The 24559-nt window shown below is 35.4% G+C and overlaps 1 long non-coding RNA gene across 1 annotated transcript in view; it reads left to right on the plus strand.

The window, feature by feature from the left end:
- LOC136755356 (uncharacterized) overlaps window positions 1-24559 on the plus strand; it is a 63386-nt gene that overhangs the window by 3938 nt on the left and 34889 nt on the right. The window contains exon 2 of the long non-coding RNA XR_010817673.1: window positions 21101-21190. This is a non-coding gene — a long non-coding RNA (uncharacterized LOC136755356). The remainder of the gene's footprint in view (window positions 1-21100; window positions 21191-24559) is intronic.

Below are 24559 nucleotides of genomic sequence, written 5' to 3' on the forward strand. Positions count from 1 at the left end.
CACCATCTCCTGTGCAGCAGTAAAAGAGGGATGAGGTGGAGGTAGTCACACGACTTTTCGGTCTTCAATGTACTGTATATGCAGGAGTTATGCTATAGATAAGATTATCGCTTCGGAGGTGATATGTTATGGTGTCACAAACCTTAATATTATCTTCAGTGCATTGATGTACGGGTGTGTGTGCCAGGGTGTGTGTGTCTACAGACACCAGAGATGTGTGTATTTTACGGAAACTGTATCTTCCAATATAACCGCGTCGTGTTTTAACTTGGTGTATTCCTCAATTACATTTTTATATAATTATATAATTGCATTACCTTAAAGTAGCCGCTGTATGATACATATTGCTATACAGAATTATTTGTGTTTGCTTGAACACTAGTATTATTATCAATACTACTACTACTAATAATAATAATTATAGAGTACTCACACACATACATATGTGTGAGTGTGTGTGTGTGTGTGTGTGTGTGTGTGTGCTAGTAATTAGTTTAATTCTACTAGCACCAATCTTACCTGAAAACATGTTATATGTAACTATATATCTGTATGGTCATCTATCTCTTTTGGACTGCTTTTAAATACAAGTAAGGGGAGGGGGGAAGCTTTTGTGTAAGCTATGCGGCATGATTCGTATTTTTATTTACAAAATGTGTGGGTTACAGAATATGTTATTTAAAAACTATTTCTGCTGTACTGAAATTGTACGGTGTGTAGATTGATGATATATTGATAGACAGACAGACAAACAGACTGACAGATAGACATGGATAGATAACTAGATAGATAGATAAAAGTTGTAGTTACCAGGATAGGTTTGTAGTCCTGTGTAAATGAAAGAAGAAAAACAACAATAAAAAACAAAGTCGTCCGTGTCTACAAGTCAAACAGTACATTACATGATTTTCTTTTACAAAAATATTGAGATCCGAAAAATAAATCAACCTACCTGAAATATGACGTTGGCCTTGTAGCAAGAGGGAGGGAGAGGGAGGGAGAGAGAGAGAGAGAGAGAGAGAGAGAGAGAGAGAGAGAGAGAGAGAGAGAGCGTAGAAGCATTCTGGAATACTGCATCTGCACATACAGCATGCAGGACAGTCCACTGCGAGCACCTGTAAATCACTGTAGATGCTGGATATGACTGAAATGTGAGCTATGAAGCCATTACAAAACAACACCAGAGCAAACTGTCAATGTAATAACACATCGACTCACTGCGTTATTCAGACCCGATTTCCAATACCAGATACAAGGCCCTGTTTATGCAACAGCTAAGTGACTCGCGTCTCAGTACAGGCTGCTACCCGAGAAAATCAGACGGGGACGCCGGCCGCTCCGACGCGCTTTCATCTGCCCTCGGAGTCTGGATATTAGCGCGATCTTCATTAGCAGCAGCGGCGGCGGCAAGCAGTGTTTTCGGGGCGCGGAGCACTCTTTCTTTTTTCATTTTCTCTCTCTCTCTCTCTCCCCCACTCTTCCTTGGGTCTATAGCATGTGTACAGGGGGAAACAGAAAGGCATTTTTCCAGTGCCGTGGAGGAGATTTGCTGATCACTCGTGTATATGAATAAACGTGTACTTGAGCTTTCTCATGACATCATCATTACCTTATACTCCCGCGGTCCGAGACCTTTGACCTCGTCGGGTTGGTCCAGATTTTGGCACTGCAAGCCCCCCCCATCCCTCCCCCCTCTTTCAATGATGGCCCTTTTCTCCTTCTTTCAGACCGTTGGCAGCGGCGAGCCGTCAGGACGGCATCTTCGTCTCCCCTGCTCTCAGCTTTGTGAGACCAAGCCGCTCTCTCTCTCCGTCTCTCTCTCTCTCTCTCTCTCTCTCTCTCTCTCTCTCTCTCCCAAAACACACGCTTGTTACGTGCAATCAAGCTGCCACCATTTGGTAAAAAATATCTTCTGTGCATAATCAGAAGCGATCGCGATGTGATTCTTGAATCGTCTTCATACTTTCTTCAGCAGCAGGGATTTTTTTTCTTTTCCTTTTTTCCCTTCCTCTATGTGCACTTGGCCGGCTACGTAGGATATTTCTCATGCCACAACGTCTTCATAGAGGCAGAGGAGCCTTTTGTGAGAATGAAGCAATTTACAATGCAAATAGAGGCCTGTACAAGGATGGATGCACCTTACTCTTCTCCAGTTTGCCACTTCAACTCTGCAAGAATGTGTTTGTTTTATGTGATGATTGTCACCTGGATGTTGGCTACAGCTCGCTGCAAAAAGCTTATGGAAACGCACAAATTACAAAAAAAAAAAAAAAAAAAAGTTGGAGATAAACTTTGAAGGACAACGTTCCCAAAGAAAGGTGGGGCAACATTATGGATTTTTTTTTTTAATTAAATGTTTGTAATTGGGCTATAACAACTTAAGAAGATTAAGGACAAGGAGAGAAATTCAGTGTTTGCGGGGAAAAAGGACAACAGAAAATCATTGCGGCAAAAATAGAGAACTTTTTCGTGGAATAGGCTACTGTTAAAGGATGGGAAGTGGGTTGTTATCTTTGGTTATCTAGCTGTATGAGTGTGTTGGTCTTCATAAAGCTAGATAACCGAAAGTAAAAACTGCTTCCAGGATCGTCGTGGACGCATGAAGGATGTTAAAATAACATGATCAAGAAAAACAAAATATATGCCCCGTATTTCAAAGAAAATAAAGTTTGGGTGTCTTCTGGGTTACAAATAGCATCTTGCAACGTTAACTGGTAAAACAAGATTTATGCGATTTTCACTGACAGTTGGATTTTTTAAAGCAAATTTAAGCACATGTCACTGAGATGTTTTTGTTTTCAAGTATGAAAGTTATTTGAAAAGTATACTACATTATCATTAATACAGTCATGTCAAGAATGTTGGCCATATATATATATATATATATATAGCCATATTGCAACACCTTGAGTGTTACTTGGGGTAAAGGTCATTATCATACATGTGTATATATAGACTATATATATATATATACTATATATATGTATATATAGGCCTACAGAGAGAGAGAGAGAGAGCGAAAGAGCAAGAGCAAGAGAGAGATATAGTCTTCCCAAAACTTCACAAACAGTTAGATGCCTCTTAAAGTTTCCAAATGTTTGAATAGGCGGTGGGGGGGGGGGGATAGTAATGGCTAATTTGTTCATCTCTATTTAAAATTCAAGAACAGATGCTTCCTTCTTCCAATAGGGTTTCCTTGAGGAAGCTAGTGAAGCAGGGAGACATGATGGAGACGAGCTCGCCTCCCCTTGTCACAGTGATGAGGATGCTGTGTGTCTTACTCAGCGCGCTCTGGAAATGGAAGTGACATTTACCGAGAACCCACGTGCGCGCCTCCCTCTCTCTCTCTCTTTTTTTTTTTTTTTGTTCAGGCATGATCGGCTATATCCAGGAAACGGCATTGGCATCCCAAACTGAAATAATTAGGACGTATATAGACCTGACAAAAATGGAAAGGGGGGTGGGGGAGCTGTGGGGTCTGCCTTGCTTAATTGATTCAGTTAAACGGAGTGCAGGAGATGTGAACGACTGGACGCTCCCATTCCCACGCTCGAGGGCAAGTGGCAAAGCCATGCCCAGCCCGAATATGACAGACAGCCCTGTCAGAGTGGGGGCTGGGGGCTGGGGGGGCTGGCCTAGGTCATGAAAAAACATCAAGTGCACCAGGCTCATCTGCATCACTGAAGAAGGTGGAGACGTTTCCCACCCACAGCAGCCGTGGTCCCAAATGTGGTGTGGCAACAGTTTTCATTTTGTAACGTTAATTGTGAAACTGACACTAAGTGAGCTACAGCTGTTTTTTGTTTGTTTGTTTGTTTACATTTTATTATAATTATGGCACATTTTAAAAATAATATAAAGAGACTATATATATAAGAATTGTTTAAACATTTAATACATTTTTCGTATGTACAGAGAGGTTAGATTCTATTTGAACTTGGAAGCATATCTAAAGGTATATAATATTGTATTATTTATTTTAGATATTGTGTAAGTAACGTAATGACAACAATAATACTAAAAATAATACATGTATTAAGTTTTTATGAAATCGTAAAAAATAAATACAGAGCCTAATGTTGCTTAGCTACTGGCTTAGCAATTAATTTTGCAGGATGTGTATTTCACCTACAGATAAGATGTGTATCTATCTGTATGAAAGCTGTTTGGCATTGCCTTTTGACAGGGAAACACGTGGCAGACCTTAAGCACTGTAATGACCACTGGTGGGAAGGACGCTGGGTTGTTTGCACGGGAGCTGTGTTTGGTACAAACAACCTTTGAATTGTAAAGTGTTGTAGACCTCCTGCTCGATGCGTTATACAGGGGTGCTATAAAAACGGTGACTGCTGCACGATAGTCTATTGTGTGCCACAATCAACATTAACATTACAAAGTCAGAGTCCTTTCTTTTTTCAAGCAGGTTCAATTAAAGTAATAAGATGTTAGTTTTTGCAAACGACAGGGGAATTCATTGTTTATCCGCACCCACTCAATAAAGTCAAATGAACTTATTGTTCAGCCTGAATCAGTCTTTCTATTTTACGGTTCTTTATCCAGCCACAGTGAATAGCTTTCTGCTTAATTGTCAAATCCTGTTTTGTTTGGTTGTTTTGTTTGTTTTAGCAACAGACTCCCTCAATGCATCCTCTTATTTATGGGCAGATTAAAGAGTTGAATAAAACGTACTGCGTATTGTCATTTTTTAAAATATTTTTTATGTCTAGTAGGATGCATACATAAGCGCCTATATGTTATATTTGTTATGCCCTATGCATTCTATTATTATTATTAGTCTATTATTATTATTTAAAGATAAATGTGCAGAGGAATAAACCTATGGGACTTTTAATCTAAATCAGGTTATAATTAGAACGTTACAATACATAGGAGAAGTTAATTGTCTTCAGAAAACAAATACGCCGCGGTTTTGACAAAAGGTCCCAGTGAAGTTTGCAGGTTGCGTGAGTACGCATGTTAACTACTGGGAACGAGGGGCTCCTTTATAGCAGGCGCGCAGCAGATTGCTATGCAAGGCCAATGTTAAAAAGCAGCTGAATTTAACACCATCTGGAAGAAAAGATCTCTTCCCGACTTTCTCACACCGTCAGACAAAACTAGTGTCTCTTGTTCTGAGCCCTTGTCTAAGCAGCCATACAATACCGAGTCATTATACTTTTGCCGAGAGAAAATTTGAGAACACAATATGGGTAACCAGTGAATGACCAAGTTTCATTGTGCCCGCTTAAGTCGATTGAAATCTACGTCTAGAGCTATGAATGGTCGCATTGTTTTCCCAACTGGAGCTGCACTAAATGTCAGGGTAGAGTAAAGAAAAACTTGAAGTCTGCAAATAACCGATCAAATCTCAATCACTATATTTCCCAAAGTAGAGGAATATAATTCGGTTCACAACTATGTATTATTATTATTATTATTATTATTATTATTAAAGTTATCTGATACTCAAGATGAGAGTTGGAAGAGTTCATAGTTCGCAAGGACCGTTTTAAAATGTAGAACAAAATGATTACACATTATTTTTTGCGGATATATATATATATAACGTTAGAAGTAGTATTAGCCTATTTAAAAATGTTGAAAATGTATTACTTTATTATTTAATACATTTGAAACGCCCTGTAAATCAAAAGTACTACCCTAAACTGAAATTAATGTGCCAGGGCTGCCTGTGGTTTATTATGTTGTTTGAAATAATATGAATAATTATTGTTTGAGAATAGTGAAAGATGGAGATGCTAGTTAAGTTGCTTAGTTGCACAGTTACCTTGCATTTATTTTGTATATGTAATGCATTGAAAAAGGGAACTAGCTACATACAGCTATAGATTGATATGTAATTAGTGCACACAGACACACACACACACACACACACACACACACACACACACACATATGATGTACATAGATATTTAAATAATGTATATATATATATATATATATATACATATTACATGTCACACACAGTAAACTAAGCATCAAACACATATAGAAAATATGTCTGAATTTACTTTTATTTCCACAGTATTATATTAGAGGTTGGTAATTATGGCATTTCTCTGCATTTTTTTTTTTTTTTTTTTGGATTAGAAGTAATTTTGATAAATCACACTTGTATCAGTGTCAAAGTGTTATGTTAATATTTCTGAATACTGCACCAAGAAAGCAATAGTACCAAGTTGCATGATGGTATTATAAAATGATATACTAGAAGCACCGAGTATGTTTTGACAGTGATTGACTATTTTTGCCATTCTAAAAAATGAAGCATATTTAAGAAAGATTTAAGAAATGTATTTGGTTTCTATTTAGGGACTGTACATACAGTCCCTTCTTATGCTCAATATATGACATTGTATTTGCAGCATTGATCCCTTGGTTCTATTTTGTGATTGTGTGAGATTAGATGTAAGTAATTAACGATCAAGTATTACTTGGATTAAAGGATGGAGCTCAGTATTGCAAATCATATTTTAATGGAACTGATGGGTTTTTTTTTCAATTGGATACCGTAGTCCCTTGGAGTTTGTTGTTCATCCCATAGGCCTGTACATATCTCAGCCTTCAGTATCACGTGAGAGGTACAGTATAAACATAACCATGGTGACAAGCAGACCCATCACATTTTGCAGATTCTATTTGCTAAGATAGAACACGTGTCTTTTCAAGAACAGTACTCTCTCTTTTCTTTGTGTGTATACATATGTGTGTATATATATATATATATATATATATATATATATATATATATATATATATATATGCAGTACAAATTTAAAACTGCTATGATAAATCTACAACTCCATGTTGTAGCCCATTGTCAAATGGCAAGGCATCAGTAATGTATAACACAGTTGATAAATTGTATTTAGTAAAATCATTGGATTTAATGGCATGAAAGAATGCAAAATCCTGATTTTAAACACAGTAAAAATAATGGGTATACCTCTGACTAGAAATAGATATGTTTTGGTTAACAAGAATTACCATGTCAGAACATATCCAGTTGTACTTAAATCTGTACTTCTAAGCAAGACATGTAGCAATTTAGTCTGGTCACATATCCCACAAAAAATGCCCTTAACATTTCTGAAAGGGGGCTGTAGAATAACACTCCTTCCCTGCCGGCCAGCTATCATATCAATGCAGTGATGGATCATAATAAATTAAATGATCCCTGGCAATTTAAGGGGATTATTTTGATAGACAGCACTTTCCTAGTAGAGGTGTTTGATACACCAAAAGAACTTTGGGAAAGACATGTTTACCAGAATCCTCCAAATACTGACTTTGATTCTGACATTTTCTTCAAGATTTTAGTCCAAACTGAAAGGCCTAATCATGGAGGATTAAACAAGGATGTTTGAACTGCTGTGATTTTAGGTGTGCTTTTGAGATGTGGTAAACAGATTGATAAAATATGCATTCATTTTTTACTGTTGCATTGAATTTCACTTTAGTTGTACAAAGTAAATATAAATGACAATCAGAAATGATTCCCTATATTTGCTTAAGTATGTGTGATGTTGAAATATAAATGTATATGTATCTATAACCTATACATGTATGTATAGCACTTGAAAAGTATAAGTGATATTAATAGATAGACTTTTTGTCTTATTTAAAGCAACAATTGTGTTAACACCTGTGTGGAAAAGATAAGCAATCCTCTCTCTCTCTCTCTCTCTCTCTCTCTCTCTCTCTCTATATATATATATATATATATATACAAACATATGCATAAAGGTTAGATATCAATTAGTAGGTGCCAAAATCTGTAAACTACATTATTCTATGAGAAGGGTAAAATTGCCAAAGTATGACTGGGGTAAATATCAATTTCCATATTGTTGTACATGGGATTAACAGTGCTAGTCTATAGGATACAGGGCATTCCCACTCTGATATGGCCTGGCGAGTCACCAGGATGTTAACTCTGAGCACATGAGGGCTTTTTGTGACTATTCTGTGTGTATGCAGGCATGCATCTATGTATGTATGTGTAAGGAAGACCTGAACATTTTACAGCTAATTATTATTCCAATATAACCCTGGATTAAATTTGAACTTCAGCCTCTGCCAGTCACAAATTTAAAGTACTATCCTTAATAGCAGCTGGAAATGTTTGATTTAATTAAAGCCAAAGAAGGGAAAAAAATGAAACAGAATAAACTATTGATATAAATGAAAATGTGCCCATCACATTTTCACATTCAATCACACTTAAGCAGAATACCACTGTCCATTTTTGCCTATTCTGTCATAATCATAGTGTATATGTATGCTGGTAGTAGGCTCATCCTAGGTTTCAGTAAGGTGAAGGTCAATTGACTGTGGAAACCAGTGGATCAAGTTTCAAACTCTTGTTCTTTCTGACTTAAGTCATTTAGATGTGGTCTGTCTGCGTGTTAAAAGGGTCACAATGAAAGAAACCCCTTATCCACAAGATGCCTCCCAGGTATTATATGAGGTTGAAGAATTTAATTCTATTGCTTTTTGTTTGTTTGTTTTTTTACAAATGAACCTTCAGTTTGACTATATCTCCTTTTGTGCATCAGAAATAAATCAAAAGTTTCACGTTACAACCTAAGTCTTTTAAACAAGACAACATGTTCACAAGCTTCTGTTTGGATTCTCACATCTTAGTATAAAAGCTGAAATGTTTAATTTCTCTCTCACACTTCTTCCCCATTGCTCTTTTGACCAAATGTTCTGGTTTAGTGCCCATTCAGAGTGTTTGTAATGAATTCCTTGCTCGAACAAAGATTTTTGAGCTCCAATTTAGAACGTAATTATTGTTGGACTTTCAAAGCTTTCTTCTTCTTGTCTTGAACACATGTTTTATAGCTGCCACATTTTCTGTGTCTGTAATCTTAGGTTTTTACACAAGCTAATGGGTTACATATAGTTTACTTTGAGTGTATCTGTGTGTAATATACCAGGGATCCCCAATCCCAATCCTGCAGAGTCCATTACATTTTATGGATGTCTTCAATATGTTAGTGAAGATCATGTTCTTGATTATTTATGCCAATTGTTAGTTCAGTTATCTGTGCATTTGCAGTTACCAGTTATTAAGTATTGGGCAATAGACAGCTGTTTACTCTTGGCCTCATTCACTGTCACAGTTATGGAAGGGACACTTTCCACCATTTTTTCATAGATGATCCAAGGAGCAGTGTACACAGTTTGTAGTTAAGGAAGTTAAGGAAGTTGGGATCTGTGGTTCAAGTCTAGCCCTCTTCTCTTCTTTGGGTTTGAACTCTTAACACTATTAAATTTGAACACTATACACTCCCTGTTTTGTAATATGGTGGTACATTGTTGTGTTTGAAGATGCACATGATGCTCACTATATAATTGCTCGATGCTGGTAGTGCAGTTATAAAAAATGTCAACAATACGTACTGGCACCTAATCCAGACTGCCACCTCCACACTGAACAGCTGGGACAATGCACTTTGTATAGCAGCATTTTTCAGGCCACTGCAGCTTTCAGACTGTCCCTTTAGAAGGCAAACACTGTGATTGTTGGCTTGTAGGCAGATGCCCTGCCATGATATCCATGTGCAAAAATACTGCAGTCACACTTATAGACACAGCTTTGCAGTCCTTGATCTTATGAGTAATGGCTTTTAGGTCAGACATCTGGTTTGACTTACCAAGACATTTGATTGTTCACCATGTCGTCATTCCTGGTGTGCCTTGTCTGGGTACCACTGTGGTATGTCACAAGGTATTCCACCTTTGCTCAGTATTCCCCACAATCTGGGAACCACACAGTGTCTGCAATCTTACAGAAGATCTTGCACGCAATATGCTAACCAAGTTTCAGTAGGCCTACATGCTGAAACACTGCTAGCTCTGATCCACAGCAATAGCCCATAACAGGTTACAGGTTGGACCACTATATTCTGCATAGGGAGCAGTAATATATTGTGCATGTTTGTTCTGTTATACATGTACATGGACATATATATATATATATATATATATATATATATATATATGTCCGAACATATATGTCTGTGTGTTCTATGAAGACATGGAATCATGATAAATGCAGAAAAAGCGCAATTACAAAGCCGCAATGTGCCTGTGCAGCTATTTGAAGCCGCTGCGATTGTTAAACAAGCACAACTTGATGCGAATCTCTACGCCCACCGCGCGCACCGAGCTCCTCCGGTGATTGGTGTTTCCTTGGAAACAGGAGGTGAGCTCGGGGGGGCGTCGCGCGGCTGCGGGTCGGCTCGCCGCGCGCTGGAGCCTCATATTGCGGCATGTGTGTCAGCTGTTTGTCTCAACAAACTTCTACCAAGTTTTGCAACTGGGTGAAATGTAATGGAAGTGCATTGTTATCAAAAGACAGGTAGGATAAACTAGCTGCCTCACAAACACTGGGATCGCAAATGCAAATAGTCTACATTTAAGAATGAATAAAGACAGTGTAATGTACCAGCTGTACTGCGCTTGCTAAATGTGAATACACTGTATTATTAGTTTGCATTACTTCAAAATAACGGTAGACACAAATCTGATGTATGTCATGCACATCCAAAGCTGTAAACTTTTAGAAAATAACTGAAAGAATCGATTGACACTGCATCACTGTACCTTATCTTAAAAGAGTACTGTCAATAATCAACATGACAGCACGTGTTTCTAACACACGGAACATCATCCCAGTATAGCTCGCATTACGATTCATATTATTAATGGCCTAATCATAAATACTGCTTACTCTTTTGTTTTTAATTTGTGTGTATTTTAATTAAAAATAGCACATGTAGAAATAATCCTTAAACTCATTGCTAAATCATTTAATAAAATCATGCATGGACATTTAAACGTATTGTAAATACCAGGGAGGATTAACGCGTGCCCTGCTGAGCACTGTATGATGCCGTGGGATTAACCCTTTCGTTTCCTGGGGCCGGATTGATTGTGTGCACATTGACTGGATATTGATGCTTTATCGATACAGCCAGCTCTTGAAGAAGTACAACCTTGGGAGCCAAGGTTGACCCCATGTGAGAGTATGTGTATGTATGTTGTTCAGCCGGTACTGAACTACTGTAAATGCTCACAGTTGTAGAGCGTTGATATTCTTTAAAATATATAAAGTTTCACAGCTTGGCTCTAGCCTACAGTTTCACTGCCCCATTTATTATTTTGTATGTATTGGTAAATTTTAGCAAAGTTCCAGATTATTTGAATTCAGTTGTCTATTGCTATTGCAAATTTACATTGTTTTCATAACAAAACAATAAGATTGTTAGAAAAAAAAGATTAACCGGTGTAAGTAGCCTATTGTTACAGATAAAGACAGTGGTGGAGTGAAATCTTTGTCAGCAATTTTGAATACAACCGTAGTATTATGAGTACTTTTCATTAATAATTTATCAGCTATTACAAGATATAGTGGTGGTATTTTCTTAATTATCACATACTGATGTTTTAATAAAAAAAAATGTTTTAATCCAACCTTATAGTGAAATATATGGAACGACCAGTAAATACATTACATTTATAAGGCAAATATTGGCAATGGAATTTATACTTTAACAAACGTAGCACATTGGGTTTAAAATACTTTTTAAAGATGTAATCTAGTTGGTCTTTTTTTCACACTTGAAATGCATGTGTTTTATATATAGATGGAATATAGTATACACCTCGATGTATCCTATAACATGCATACTGTGAGCTAATATGAACATTTCGATTTTCATTCTGTAAGTGACAAAATTACTTAAAACAGTTTTTCAGCATTCATTTTGTAATTATTTCCTTTTGTAACATGTTTTTCTTTATTTTGATTTATTTCACAAAATATGTAATTTTATTTACTCTCTTCATTCATCCTATGCTTTATTTAGTTAAATTGTATACTTTTACATTTAAATAATTGCCTAGTACAGCTCAGTGTAAAGTGGGATATATATATATATATATGCAAAGGTTTTAGGCAGGTGTAAAAAACGCTGTAATGTAATAATGCTTTAAAAAATAGACATGTTAATAGATTATATTTATCAATTAACAAAATGCAAAGTGAGTGAACAGAAGGAAAATCTAAATCCATATTTGGAATGAACACCCTTTGTCTTCAAAACAGCATAAATTCTGATGATTAAACAATTATACCAAACAGGTGCTAATGATCATCAATTCAATATGTAGGTTGAAACACAATCATTAACTGAAACAGAAACAGTTTTGTATGAGGAATAAAACTGGGTGAGGAACAGCCAAACTCAGCTAACAAGGTGAGGTTGCTGAAGACAGTTTACTGTCAAAAGTCATACACCATGGCAAGACTGAGCACAGCAACAAGACACAAGGTAGTTATACTGCATCAGCAAGGTCCCTCCCAGGCAGAAATTTCAAGGCAGACAGGGGTTTCCAGATGTGCTGTCCAAGCTCTTGTGAAGAAGCACAAAGAAACGGGCAACGTTGAGGACCGTAGACACAGTGGTTGGCCAAGGAAGCTTACTGCAGCTGATGAAAGACACATCATGCTTACTTCCCTTCGCAATCAGAAGATGTCCAGCAGTGACATCAGCTCAGAATTCGCAGAAACAGTTGGACCCTGGTACACCCATCTACTGTCCGGAGACATCTGGTCAGAAGTGGCCTTCATGGAAGACTTGCAGCCAAAAAGCCATACCTCTGACGTGGCAACAAGGCCAAGCAACTCAACTATGCACGAAAACACAGGAAATGGCAGCAGGTGCTCTGGACTGATGAGTCAAAATTTGAAATATTTGGCTGTAGCAGAAGGCAGTTTGTTCGCCGAAGTGCTGGAGAGCGGTACACAAATGAGAGTCTGCAGGCAACTGTGAAGCATGGTGGAGGTTCCTTGCAAGTTTGGGGCTGCATTTCTGCAAATGGAGTTGGGGATTTGGTCAGAATGAATGGTGTCCTCAATGCTGAGAAGTACAGGCAGATACTTTTCCATCATGCAATACCATCAGGGAGGCATCTGATTGGCCCCAAAGGTATTCTGCAGCATGACAACGACCCCAAACATACAGCGACGGTCATTAAGAACTATCTTCAGCGTAAAGAAGAACAAGGAGTCCTGGAAGTGATGGTATGGCCCCCACAGAGCCCTGATCTCAACATCATCGAGTCTGTCTGGGATTACATGAAGAGCTGTGGTTAGTTCTCCAAGATGTTTGGGCCAGCCTACCTGGCGAGTTCCTTCAAAAACTGTGTGCAAGTGTACCTAGAAGAATTGATGCTGTTTTTAAGGCAAAGGGTGGTCACACCAAATATGGATTTCATGTAGATTTTTTTTCTGTTCACTCACTTTGCATTTAGTTAATTGATAAATATAATCTATTAACATGTCTATTTTTGAAAGCATTCTTACTTTACAGCATTTTTTCACACCTGCCTAAAACTTTTGCACAGTACTGTATACATCTATATATATATGGAGTTTCATACAAAGTACAGACACTAAGAACGAATCACCTAGGATCTTTTATTTTCTATTAGTAGCTCATTGATAGGTTAAAAAATATGTATTTTTCTTGTAATTTTACTTTGACATTTCAAACATTATACCACAAACACCCTTTGTAAACTTAAATGTGTAAAAATGCAATGAATGCAAGTTGAATTATTTGTATATTAGTGCACTGTATTTGTTTTAAAATGTATATATTTATTTTACATTAGCAATATATTTAAAAAGTAGATCCACTTTTACAAATGTCTTTTTGATTTCTGTTCGGTCTGCTGGATTTTGATTATGTAAATGTTCCTTTGATAAATAAATTACTATAATTGCATTTGAAATATTCCTCAAATCCTTAAGAGGAAAGCATCTAAATAATACATTGCACAGCACTGAATTATTTATTAAGGCTAATTCAAAATAACTGTAAGTGTAGGCCATATGCTTATTACTTAACTGACCTAAACATGCATGCGTCTGTGTGTTTGTGTGTGTCTATATATATAATGTTTCATAGTACTTAAAAAGAGAAAGTTTTGTTATATGTTTCTTCTATAGCTGAAAATATAGCCTAAATGTCAAAGCCAAAACACTATACAGAACACATATAGAGTGAATATTCCTCAAATATAAAAGCATACTAACCACACTTTGGTTCCCAAATTCAATCAAAAGAAGAAAGTCAAAAGAGGAAAGTATCTTTTAAATTGTGGCACCTGGACATTAATATTAAACACACACACATATATATATATATATATATATATATATATATATCATTATATGCAGAGAGAGAAAGAGAGAGAGAGAGAGAGGGGGAGAGAGAAGGAGTAAAAAGTAAACAATAGCAATTAAATCTGAGCCAGATACTTCATATAAATCACTTGAAACCTAAATTTGAAATTTCAAAAAAATACCTAATTTTAATCTGTTCCTATTGGGTGTATATTTCTGAAGCACTGTGCAGAACAAAATGCATGCACCTCCTAACAGAGCACATCATTAAATACAGATGTTGAAATACATTTTTTAATCTCTATTTTTAATTAATAGAACACATCCTTGTTTAAGGATCTGATTGTTTTTCAGACCTCACAATTAAATGATGTACAAGCGACGGATGGCAGACAATTTGCAAGGGCATATTTATTGTAGCATGTACAGTAAGCTTCATTTGTTGCATTAGCATTTTGCCATTTTATGCAAATTCAATGAGAAATTACTCATGCATATATTTCATATGCATCAGCGGTAACTCTTAATATCCTTATTAGAAAGGAGAAATTAAAAATTCATTAGAAAGCTAGACTTTCTCTGCAACATGGTTAAGACATCAGGGAAGAATACTGTAATGTTTTGCTTACAGAAGTAGCATTTATATCATGGTGCCACCATTTTATGGCTCTGGTGAATGAAGGGGTAGACTTAAAATGTCTGCTGGCATACATCGCTTGGTATGCGTGTCACTAAACAATGAGTGAGCATAGCCTTGAATACCAATTATTTAATTAGCACCTTTGCCAGTCATGCATATAAAGCAGTGTATTTACATGCATAATTCTCACGATTACTATCCTGTATGTATTTGGCTCATGCCATCCTTTGCCGTTCTAATCCTTCATGATGGTCACATGATTTTTTTAGGGGTTTCAGGAAATAATAATAATAGGTTTTCACTATCAGTTAATGTTCCTGAACAGTTCATTCTCTTATAATTACTATGCGTTTTCACCTATGTTTAGTGTACTGCGTATTGCTTACTATATGTATTTGCATTACTATGGAACTGTTATTTGTTGACTTCTATCTTGAACAATGCTGTATATTAATAAGTGTCACTCATGATTGAAAATTAAGCGTAATGGAATAAATTAAAGGAATGAGAGTTCCCAGTTAAATACTGTTTCTTTAGCTAAACAACTCCTGCTATAATTGTATTGACTTGTATCTATTTATGTTTATATTAACATGATGAGTAAGATGTATATATATTACTTAATATTAAGTGTTCTAATTAGGAGCACTGTTCCCACTGCTGTTGTCAATGTCATATAAATGTCAAATCAATAACAATATTAAGTAAAACAAATAGCCTATCTAATAGCTCCTATCCTTACAAATAACACCAGATTTTATTACTTGATATGATCAGTTTTAAATTCCATACAGTACACTTAAGAAAGATCCACAATTATTGGTTATGGATGTTATAAATCATATCTATAAACTAGCAATATTATATATAGTAGCAATTTCTTGTTTTAGCTTTAGTTTGTTTATTTTCACTGGTCTATATCTATACAGGTTTTGTAAAATCATGATTGTTTTCATTTTCAGACAGTTAAAATAATATTATGATATGTTACATTTCCTGTTATCCTGTTAGCATTGTTTAATATACAAATATACATTGTATTACACTGAAACCTGAGACATTTCAGTGACAAGTAATAGTTATTGAAATGCTAATGATTCTTAGAAATCTATCTCCACCACATATCAGAGTATTTCGTTGGGCTCTCTTAGGGAACTTTATTTCATCTGCTATTTTATTTACTTGAAAGGACTTTGTAGGTGAGAGAACAACCTTCTGTATGTCTTGTTTGTATCAGTTAGTTTTTAGAGTGGAAAGTCTACTGCAGGATCAATCTCAAGAAACTGAAACGAGTTGTCATTCTTGTATCCTTTGCTCCTGCTTCTTTAAAATTTGCAAGCCCTTCAGTTCAAGGGTGCAATTTTTCCATTTGACAGTTTCTAAATACTGGCTAGCCCGAGTTAAGACATGCATTTGCTCTTTTCGAATTGATAAGCATGCCAGTCTGCAGACCAAACAAAAGGAAGTGTGTGTGTGTGTGTGTGTGTGTGTGTGTGTGTGTGTGTGTGTGTGTGTGTGTGTGTGTGTGTGTGTGTGTGTGTGTGTGTGTGTGTGTTCGTAACCTTCGTACGTTCAAATTCTTCAGAAGCATGATGTGTGATAAGGGGCTCAATTAAATTAAGTCTTGAAGGTATCTCCATTGGAGAGGAACGTTGGCCACATAGAAAGGGGTAAACTGGAATTTGTTTCAGTATTAATATATGTAGACCTAAATGTAAAACGCAGTGTAAGATATTTGTCATCTGTATTTGTAACAGTGGCATGGATTAGTAGAACAGAGTTGACGTGTTCTTTTTGACTACAAATTAGTCTGTAAATTGATTAAGGGCTGGGACAAAACAAAAAGTAGAAGATGCCTCCTACAACCTGCCCCATGCTGGCTACCACTTCACCAGTGAGTACCACCATTTGTCCAACTGAAAAACACCAAGTGCAAGTACTAGTAGCCTCACTGTAATGTCCACATTCGTAAGACAGCTTGGTTTAAGCAGCCTGTTTACTATCCGTGTTGCTGATGGGGTGTATGCAGTGCATTTTCTTACGCCAGGTTATGCTCCACAGTTTAAATGCACAAATGGTTTAATTTCACCTCAGGGTTTGCAGTCATTCCTAGAAATAGTCATGTTTGATAATTGCAGTGTTCCCAACAGACAGGAGACATTAAGATTAATAAGTACAAAATCACAAAGAGAGTAAGCTACCATTTAGTAAAACAGCAAGGGGCCTGTTTGTTTTCCTGATGAGAACTACTCAACTTTTCATTGATTATTATTCAGCACTGTTGTTCTAATGCACTTTCTTATTAAACTGTGCCTCCTTATGCTCCTGTCTACTTATGTATTGTTAGCTCTTGTATTGTTTTACTGCAACTTCTCCTATGCCCCCCTCTCTTTAGCACCTACCTAGGACTTAATTATTATTATGTCTGCACTTGTTAGCTCATTGTACTAGGATGAAAGCTTAATGTATTTTGTAAATTATTGTTTTACTGCATATACTGTAATAAGTTGAAATGTTTCTTGTGAATACTGTATTATGCCCTGGGAAAAGGACATCTGCTATGAAATAAATATTAATAATAATAATTATCTGATTGAATAGACCTTTGAATCGTTTATGTTAAAGTATGTGTAATGGCAGCAGGACAGCTAAAGCATCACAAAATATGAACAAAACACAGGCATTTACTTATTGTGCTTCAAGTACCATCGTTCTCAATGCACGCATTGTTTCTTGGACTGAATCTAACATCTACTCACGAGGTGGGAATAAATTGCTGTTAATTAGAGGATCAATGTTAAGCTTCCGAATATATCTGTCTTTTGATAAATTGAAGAAATAGAAAAGTCCTGCACTATCATAGCATCTCATTTGTACAAAGTTAAGCAATTTATTCCAACCTTTGATGATTTTTACATGGACTAAAAGCTTAATCCATAGCATAAATATTAAAGATGAAAAATGTACTGCCTCTCTATATTTAGACTTCTGTTTTAGTGCAAATATACTAAATATGCAGTATGCATTTTAAAACTCAACAGTGGCAAAAGGAGCTTATGTAATTATATCAAGGGTCAATAAAGTACCAGGTAACTCTCAAATGACAAAGTGAAATGAACCTTTATTTGTTATTTAATTATGCATTTATAAATCTGCACAACGTTAATGAATTTGGTATTTATGTGTTAAAAAATCAATATGAATAAACAGTAACAGTGGAGTAAAATGAAATATGATCTGTCTACTAAGAAATAAATAGGAAGAATTAATTAAATCTGTGCATGTTTCAAGGATCATCTGTCAGATATTAATGGAAAGCAAATGCCCCTCAAACCACAGTATGTGAACTTGTGGTACAGAGGAACCACAACACTTAGGCCTACACTTGCTAGGTAGTAGTTAATGGTTCCCATTAAGTGATAGAAACTAGATAATGGCACCCTGTAAGGCGTATTGTATTATAGATCTCATATATTATTTGTCAATAAGTGTGTGTATTAACCCCTTCCTGTCTCTAACTCAGACCACTGTTAATGTAACGCAAGGTCCAATCAGTCAGAGTGTGTAACCCCCCAATCTTATTCCTCTCGGTATCTGGCTTAGTGCAGAATAAGCATACCAAGGTGTCCAGACAGGTAGTTCATGTATCAACCTCTCTTTCTGTCTCTTTTTTAAATTCAGTGCAGTGTTAACACACTGTAGTGTCCAGTCAGTCAGTCAATCAGTGTGTGCATAAACCTCTGTCTCTCTCAGCCTCAGTGCAGTCTTCATTTTCTATAGTATCCAGGCCATCAGTGCATCGTGGTAGATGTTTATTTTATTTTATTTTTCTATGGCTTCATGTATTAAATGATATTAGTTGCAGGGTACTTTTTTAAGTATATAGGCCCAGTGTAGTGTTTGAAAGATGCTTCTACTTAAAATCAAATTTAGTTTAATATCGTATGATTGATTTGAGCAGTGAACAGCCTATGCCACTGATGAGTGTAAATGATGGTGAAATGGTATATTTTATAGAGGTGCCTTGGGGGGAAGAACAGAAATTAAAGAAATGAGAAGCAGAAAACACAGTGAGCTCAACATTAAGAGTGTGTTTTAACATATTACCCTTTTTTATAGACCCTTAGCAGAGTGGAGATACACTAGTAAACAGTTTGCTGTGCTATTATGTTTTAAATGCTAGAGCTGTATCAGCACTTTTGTTTCTTTATCAGTCATCATAAAAATAAAAATAAAATCTTGAAATGTTCTTGACTGTTTTGATACAAACATACACATTAAGAATATCCATGCCTTGATCCAATATATATATATATATATATATATATATATTGGATCAAGGCATGGAAACCATTTGTTGAGAATGGATGATACAATTGAAGTGGGAAGCATATACAATGTTCTTTGGAATAATTATTTATTACTATTTTTTAATTGTTTCTTCGAATTCTCATTTGTGTTCTCTCAGTTTGTATTTGAAGAATACATAAGCTAAGAATAGATTCATATTTGTATCAAATTATGTAATAACAGTGACAAACACAGGTGGTGCCTACCCTTTGCTTGCGGATCTCAAAGCATTTATCCCTTTGGTATTGAAGCTGCTGAAGTATAATACGTTTTTTTCAGTAGTTGGATATAAGAATGTTTATAGAGAGATTCATTGAAATAGATGTGGCTGAGTAATTGCATACAAAGCTTAGAAACAAAGGTGTGTATTACAGAGATAAAATGTTAGTTTTTTTATGTTACTTCAGTGATGTGGAGAGTTCATTGTAGCTTCTTTGGCCATATTTCACCACTGTAATCCACATTCACAGCCTCTGTGCCATGGAGGCCAGATCTGACAAATGACTGCCCATCCATTCAGCTGGGTAACAAGTAATTATTACCTGTCCGTTTGCAAGATTTACCCGTCTAGTTAACAGTTAGAGCAAACAATTTTCTACATTTTAACCCATTTCCAATAATGTGTGGTCCTTTTTATTATGTATGTTATAGTTATTTCACCTAACTGTTTAACTTTACAATTTTACCTGTCAAGTTTACCTGTCAATTGCTCATTTGTGAATTCACAGGTGCATAATGTAGGTATTTACGCTAAGAAGTTTTGTCGTGGTCATTTACCAGTGACTTCCTGTTATTTCCTGCTATTGAATGATTCCTTCTTGAGTGATAAATTTTTTAAGTTGACAGTTTAATGGCTGTCAGCAGGTGGTCCTATGTAAACAGAAACAAATGATTAGCATTTTATTTTATTTTTTTATTTGACTACACTCATTGTTTTTGCTTAACTTTAACTGTCAGCCTATGTAGGGTGCTAAATATGCTTGTGAACCCAGTTAAATGAAGTCTGATAAAGTTGATCAACATAACTCCTGTTGTCACACTCTGGCAATAAGCGACACCTGATGCTTATCAGGTTGAATAACTTTCCCTTTTTCTCTTTCATGAAGTCCCTGTTATCTTTTTATTACAGAACCAAAAGTATTGCTCATTGTATCTATTCACATCATCAGTACAGAATAATCAGGCTGTTGTGCACTAGTTACATATTATTATTGTTTACCATCTTCATAAGTTGTAAGATAAAGAAAATGAGTTTCTGTACAGTAAAAATCAATTCAATTGAACTGCAAATTATTTTTATTTTAGAATTGTTTCCCAAAGAAGGATTATAGGAGAACAGTATAATTTCATGTGTTATAATATTTATAGACCTCTTAATTGAAAAGATAATGTTTGAGTAGGCTGAAGTGCAGTTATGGTTTTGAAAGAAAAAACTGACCACATCTCTGTCATCAACTTTCGTCCCATATGGAACTATAATCGAGTTAACCTTTGCTGGGATCTGGATTTTTAGTGAATAATAATGATGTCATGAAAGTTTGGCTTGGATTCTACAATTAAATAACCTACTTATGTGGCTATCAATTACAGTATACAGTATGGATTCGATTAATTACTTCGCTTTTCTGACCATTCCATCTTACTTCCTAAAATGAGTATACAGAAATCCATCCATCCATCCATCCATTTTTGAATCCGCTTATCCTGGCCAGGTTCGTGGGAGTATACAGAAATATGTTGCCTTTTTTTCCTCTGGATACTCTTTTAATTTGCTTCTGAAAGCTCTGCATTTTTTTTTTTTTTAAGAAACACAATACAATTATTTTGAGAAAATGGGACTGGATCTTCATGTATTTTTTTCCCCCATTACTTTTGTTGTTTCACAGAGTAAGAAGAGATGACCATAACTTATCTACTACAAGAGAATAGGCAAATCAACCTGTCTAAGATCCTTCCCGAAGCTACCCCAGCATGAGGTAAGCTAAGGTTATAGTGCTAAAAGTCAAGAAATCCTGAGTGATGTATGCCCTGCTGACTATACACTGGCAGAGTCAAGATTTGCAAAAGTTTTGTTCTCCTGCCTGCAGTAAAATAAGCCCAGAGATTGGTTATGTCCAGATATATTATTTCTCCAGAAGAACCAGTCATAAAACAGAAACATACAATTATTTTTGAGGGGTGTTTAGTCAAATAGGCCATGCACAATTAGAACTTGAGACCTTTTTTATTGTAATTGTTTCTCTGAATAATACAACAAATAAACAAAATAGCTGCTGTTGTTGTTTTTTAATAAAATGGAAGCCCTTTTTCATTACTGAGTTCCCTGCTGAGATAAACCTGTCTCCTTGATACTCACTATGATTCTGGACAGTAATGTGTTGGCCAGACCACATCTGCAAGCATTTTGAAATATATTTGCTTAAAATATCAGAAATCTTAAGTTGTCAAATAATTTAAATATTTAAAAACAATTATATTAAGTATCTCACTTTCAAATATGTCTAGGGGGAATAACATGATAAAAGTTTAAAACAATGAAAACTACATTCATCGATTTCATCAGACATAATAATGGCTTTTTGTGTGACTGAAGACTCTTCTACAAAATGCAAGGCCACCATGTTATTTATCTATTTTACTGCAATTATTTAAATATATTTTCCTTACTAAAAGGACCATGGTTTTTAACATTCAAAAAGATCTCTTGATTAAATATAGACTAACTAGTCCAAATTTACTTACAAAAAAATATGATGTTCAGTATAGTGTGATGGTTTGTATTACACCAAATGAAGCAATGAACACGAGAGAGAGAGAGAAAGAGAGAGAGAGAGAGAGAGAGAGAGAGATCCGCATTGATAGCTTAAAGAGGTTAATTCCACACACTTTTATGCCCAAATCCAACAAATTTTATAATTCACCCTTCCATTGTCCATTTAAAGGCTGATGTTTTGGTTTATCCAGTACATGTGCAACCAACCCCTTCCATCTAAATTCATCTTCTGCTTAAATGAACAAGTGACTTGTTTAGTTGGTCAATAAGTAACATGCTTTCCCAGTCTTTTAAAATGAATCTATAAACTATAAAACTAACTGGATTGGTGCTCACAGGAACCAGGTTTGGAAATCATGTTAACGTTACACATGTGGCCCAGGACAGCAAAATGAGTAACAGTGAATAAAATATACAACATCCTTATACATCATAGTGTTTTGGAGATTGTAAGCTGGAAAATGATGTTCTAGCTCAATCCATCACTGAGATAAGGACGTTAAAAGTTTGTCCTACCTTGCTTGCCACTCTCTCATTGGATGAATAGATGGCCATATAATATAACATTATAATGCATAAAATTGAAAGAGGGAATTGCGTGCTTCATGTTGATACTGATATGGTGGGGTTCCCCAACTCAAATAACTAACTTACTATCCCTTAGTCTAAGACCTTGATATAAAAATAAGCAAAGGTCCCTAGTACTGAACCCTGTGGTACTTCACCCATTTCCTCATCAGTTCACCCTTGTATCTGTATCTATAATTTGCCCTTAATCCATATGCTTATGTAGCATCAGGATTGTTGTAATTTTCAGTTTGACAATTAATCTATCATATTGAATTCATCTGGAAAATATAAATTTTTGGTATAGTTTGTTGTCATCCATTTTGCTTCCAAGGATGAAGCAAAAAGATTCAATGGATTTATCTGCTGAAACTCACTTATTGTATATCAATCTATACAAATTTCTGAACTTTTATTTTGTCTGTCTATATATTTATCTTTCTTCTTGATTGCCTGTCTTTAATATTTCATTTTTCAGAAGGTTATTTAATGTAAACTCTAATATTGTCTATTGTTTGTGTAAAGGCAAACAATACATTAAATAAATGTGTTATATTTTCTAAATAGGTCAACATAAAGCAGGTCTAAGGGCAATCATGCAGATTTGGAGTGGCGTTTTATGTGCATGATGTAGTGAATGTGAAATACAAATCCTACTAGCTTAATTAATAAACTTGGATAAAATGTGTTAATGGAAATGGCTTGGAAAACCGGCTGTTAATTCAACTGTACTAAAGCAAGAAAATGTGTGATGTTATCAAGCATTAAACACACACACACGCATACAATTATGTGCACATTTTAATCAGTGTCATGAATTATTTTCACTCAAACATAGTCATTTTTTTTACTGTTAGTAAATCACCCTTCCTACTCCCTACTTTTTGTTATTTACATTATTTACACATATCACCCAAAATATACAACTGCAACATAGATGTTTGTATGTGTATGTGTTTCTGGTCCTTTGTTTAATGTTAATGCAAAACACATTTCCATCCAACAAGCATGCATCTTAAGATGAGTGTCTGAAACCCATTCACAGCATTATTAGACAATAAGAACTCAGACAACCAAGGTTATTGTGTTTAAATGTTTAATCGTATACAAATCACATTCATTTAAGAGTTCAGTGATTGACAAATACTACAAAAATGAACGCAGGATTTGTCAAGGATGATCGTTTGATTATGTATTTTCCAATCTGCCAGGTGATCTGCTGTAATTATATATATATATATATATATATATATATATATATATATATATATATATATATATATATATATTATTTATTTATTTAGGTTTTTAATATACTTTTGGTATTTAAATTTAGCTATACATTTTTCTTTGAAAAAACAACAACAGAATGGTTATAGTTACAGTTCTTTATGATCTGGACTTCTGCAGTGCAGAGGGGAAATGGGACATAATGTGCCTACAGACTTTCTCTTATTTACAAAAATGAAATAAATAATAATAATAATAAAGATGGTGTGTATATTTTTCACTGCGGGGTGCTCTGCTCATTATTATACTACAGTAGTCCTTCTTTGAAATCCTGCCTCCCTCGAATGTCCTGCATTTTTATTTAACTAGTGGTAACAAAAAAATGAGTTAATTATATGGTGTGCTTGTAAGTCTCATCATGAATTTCATTTTTTAATGGAGCCTCCCACAAAAGACAATAGATGCCAACTGGAAGTGTGTTGATGTATAGCAGTAAGTGGATGCTAATGGAAATGCACATGCAATGTTTCTCTCTTCTTCTTTTTCTTTTATTTTTATTTGTTCTGCCTTTTAAATCAATTTACAAAAGAAATGGGCTATTCAAAAATAATCCCCTGAATTAAGAGTGAGAGTCTTGAATGTCTTTTATTTATTTCTGTATTGTTTATTATTTTGCAGAGGAGGTATGTGCATTATCCAAACCACACTATTTAAAATAATTGCACTACATACCTGAAATATTGAAATTCATAATTTTGTTCTCTATTACTTACGA

This window comes from Amia ocellicauda, chromosome 8 (genome assembly GCF_036373705.1).
Source record: "Amia ocellicauda isolate fAmiCal2 chromosome 8, fAmiCal2.hap1, whole genome shotgun sequence".
Taxonomy (NCBI): domain Eukaryota; kingdom Metazoa; phylum Chordata; class Actinopteri; order Amiiformes; family Amiidae; genus Amia; species Amia ocellicauda.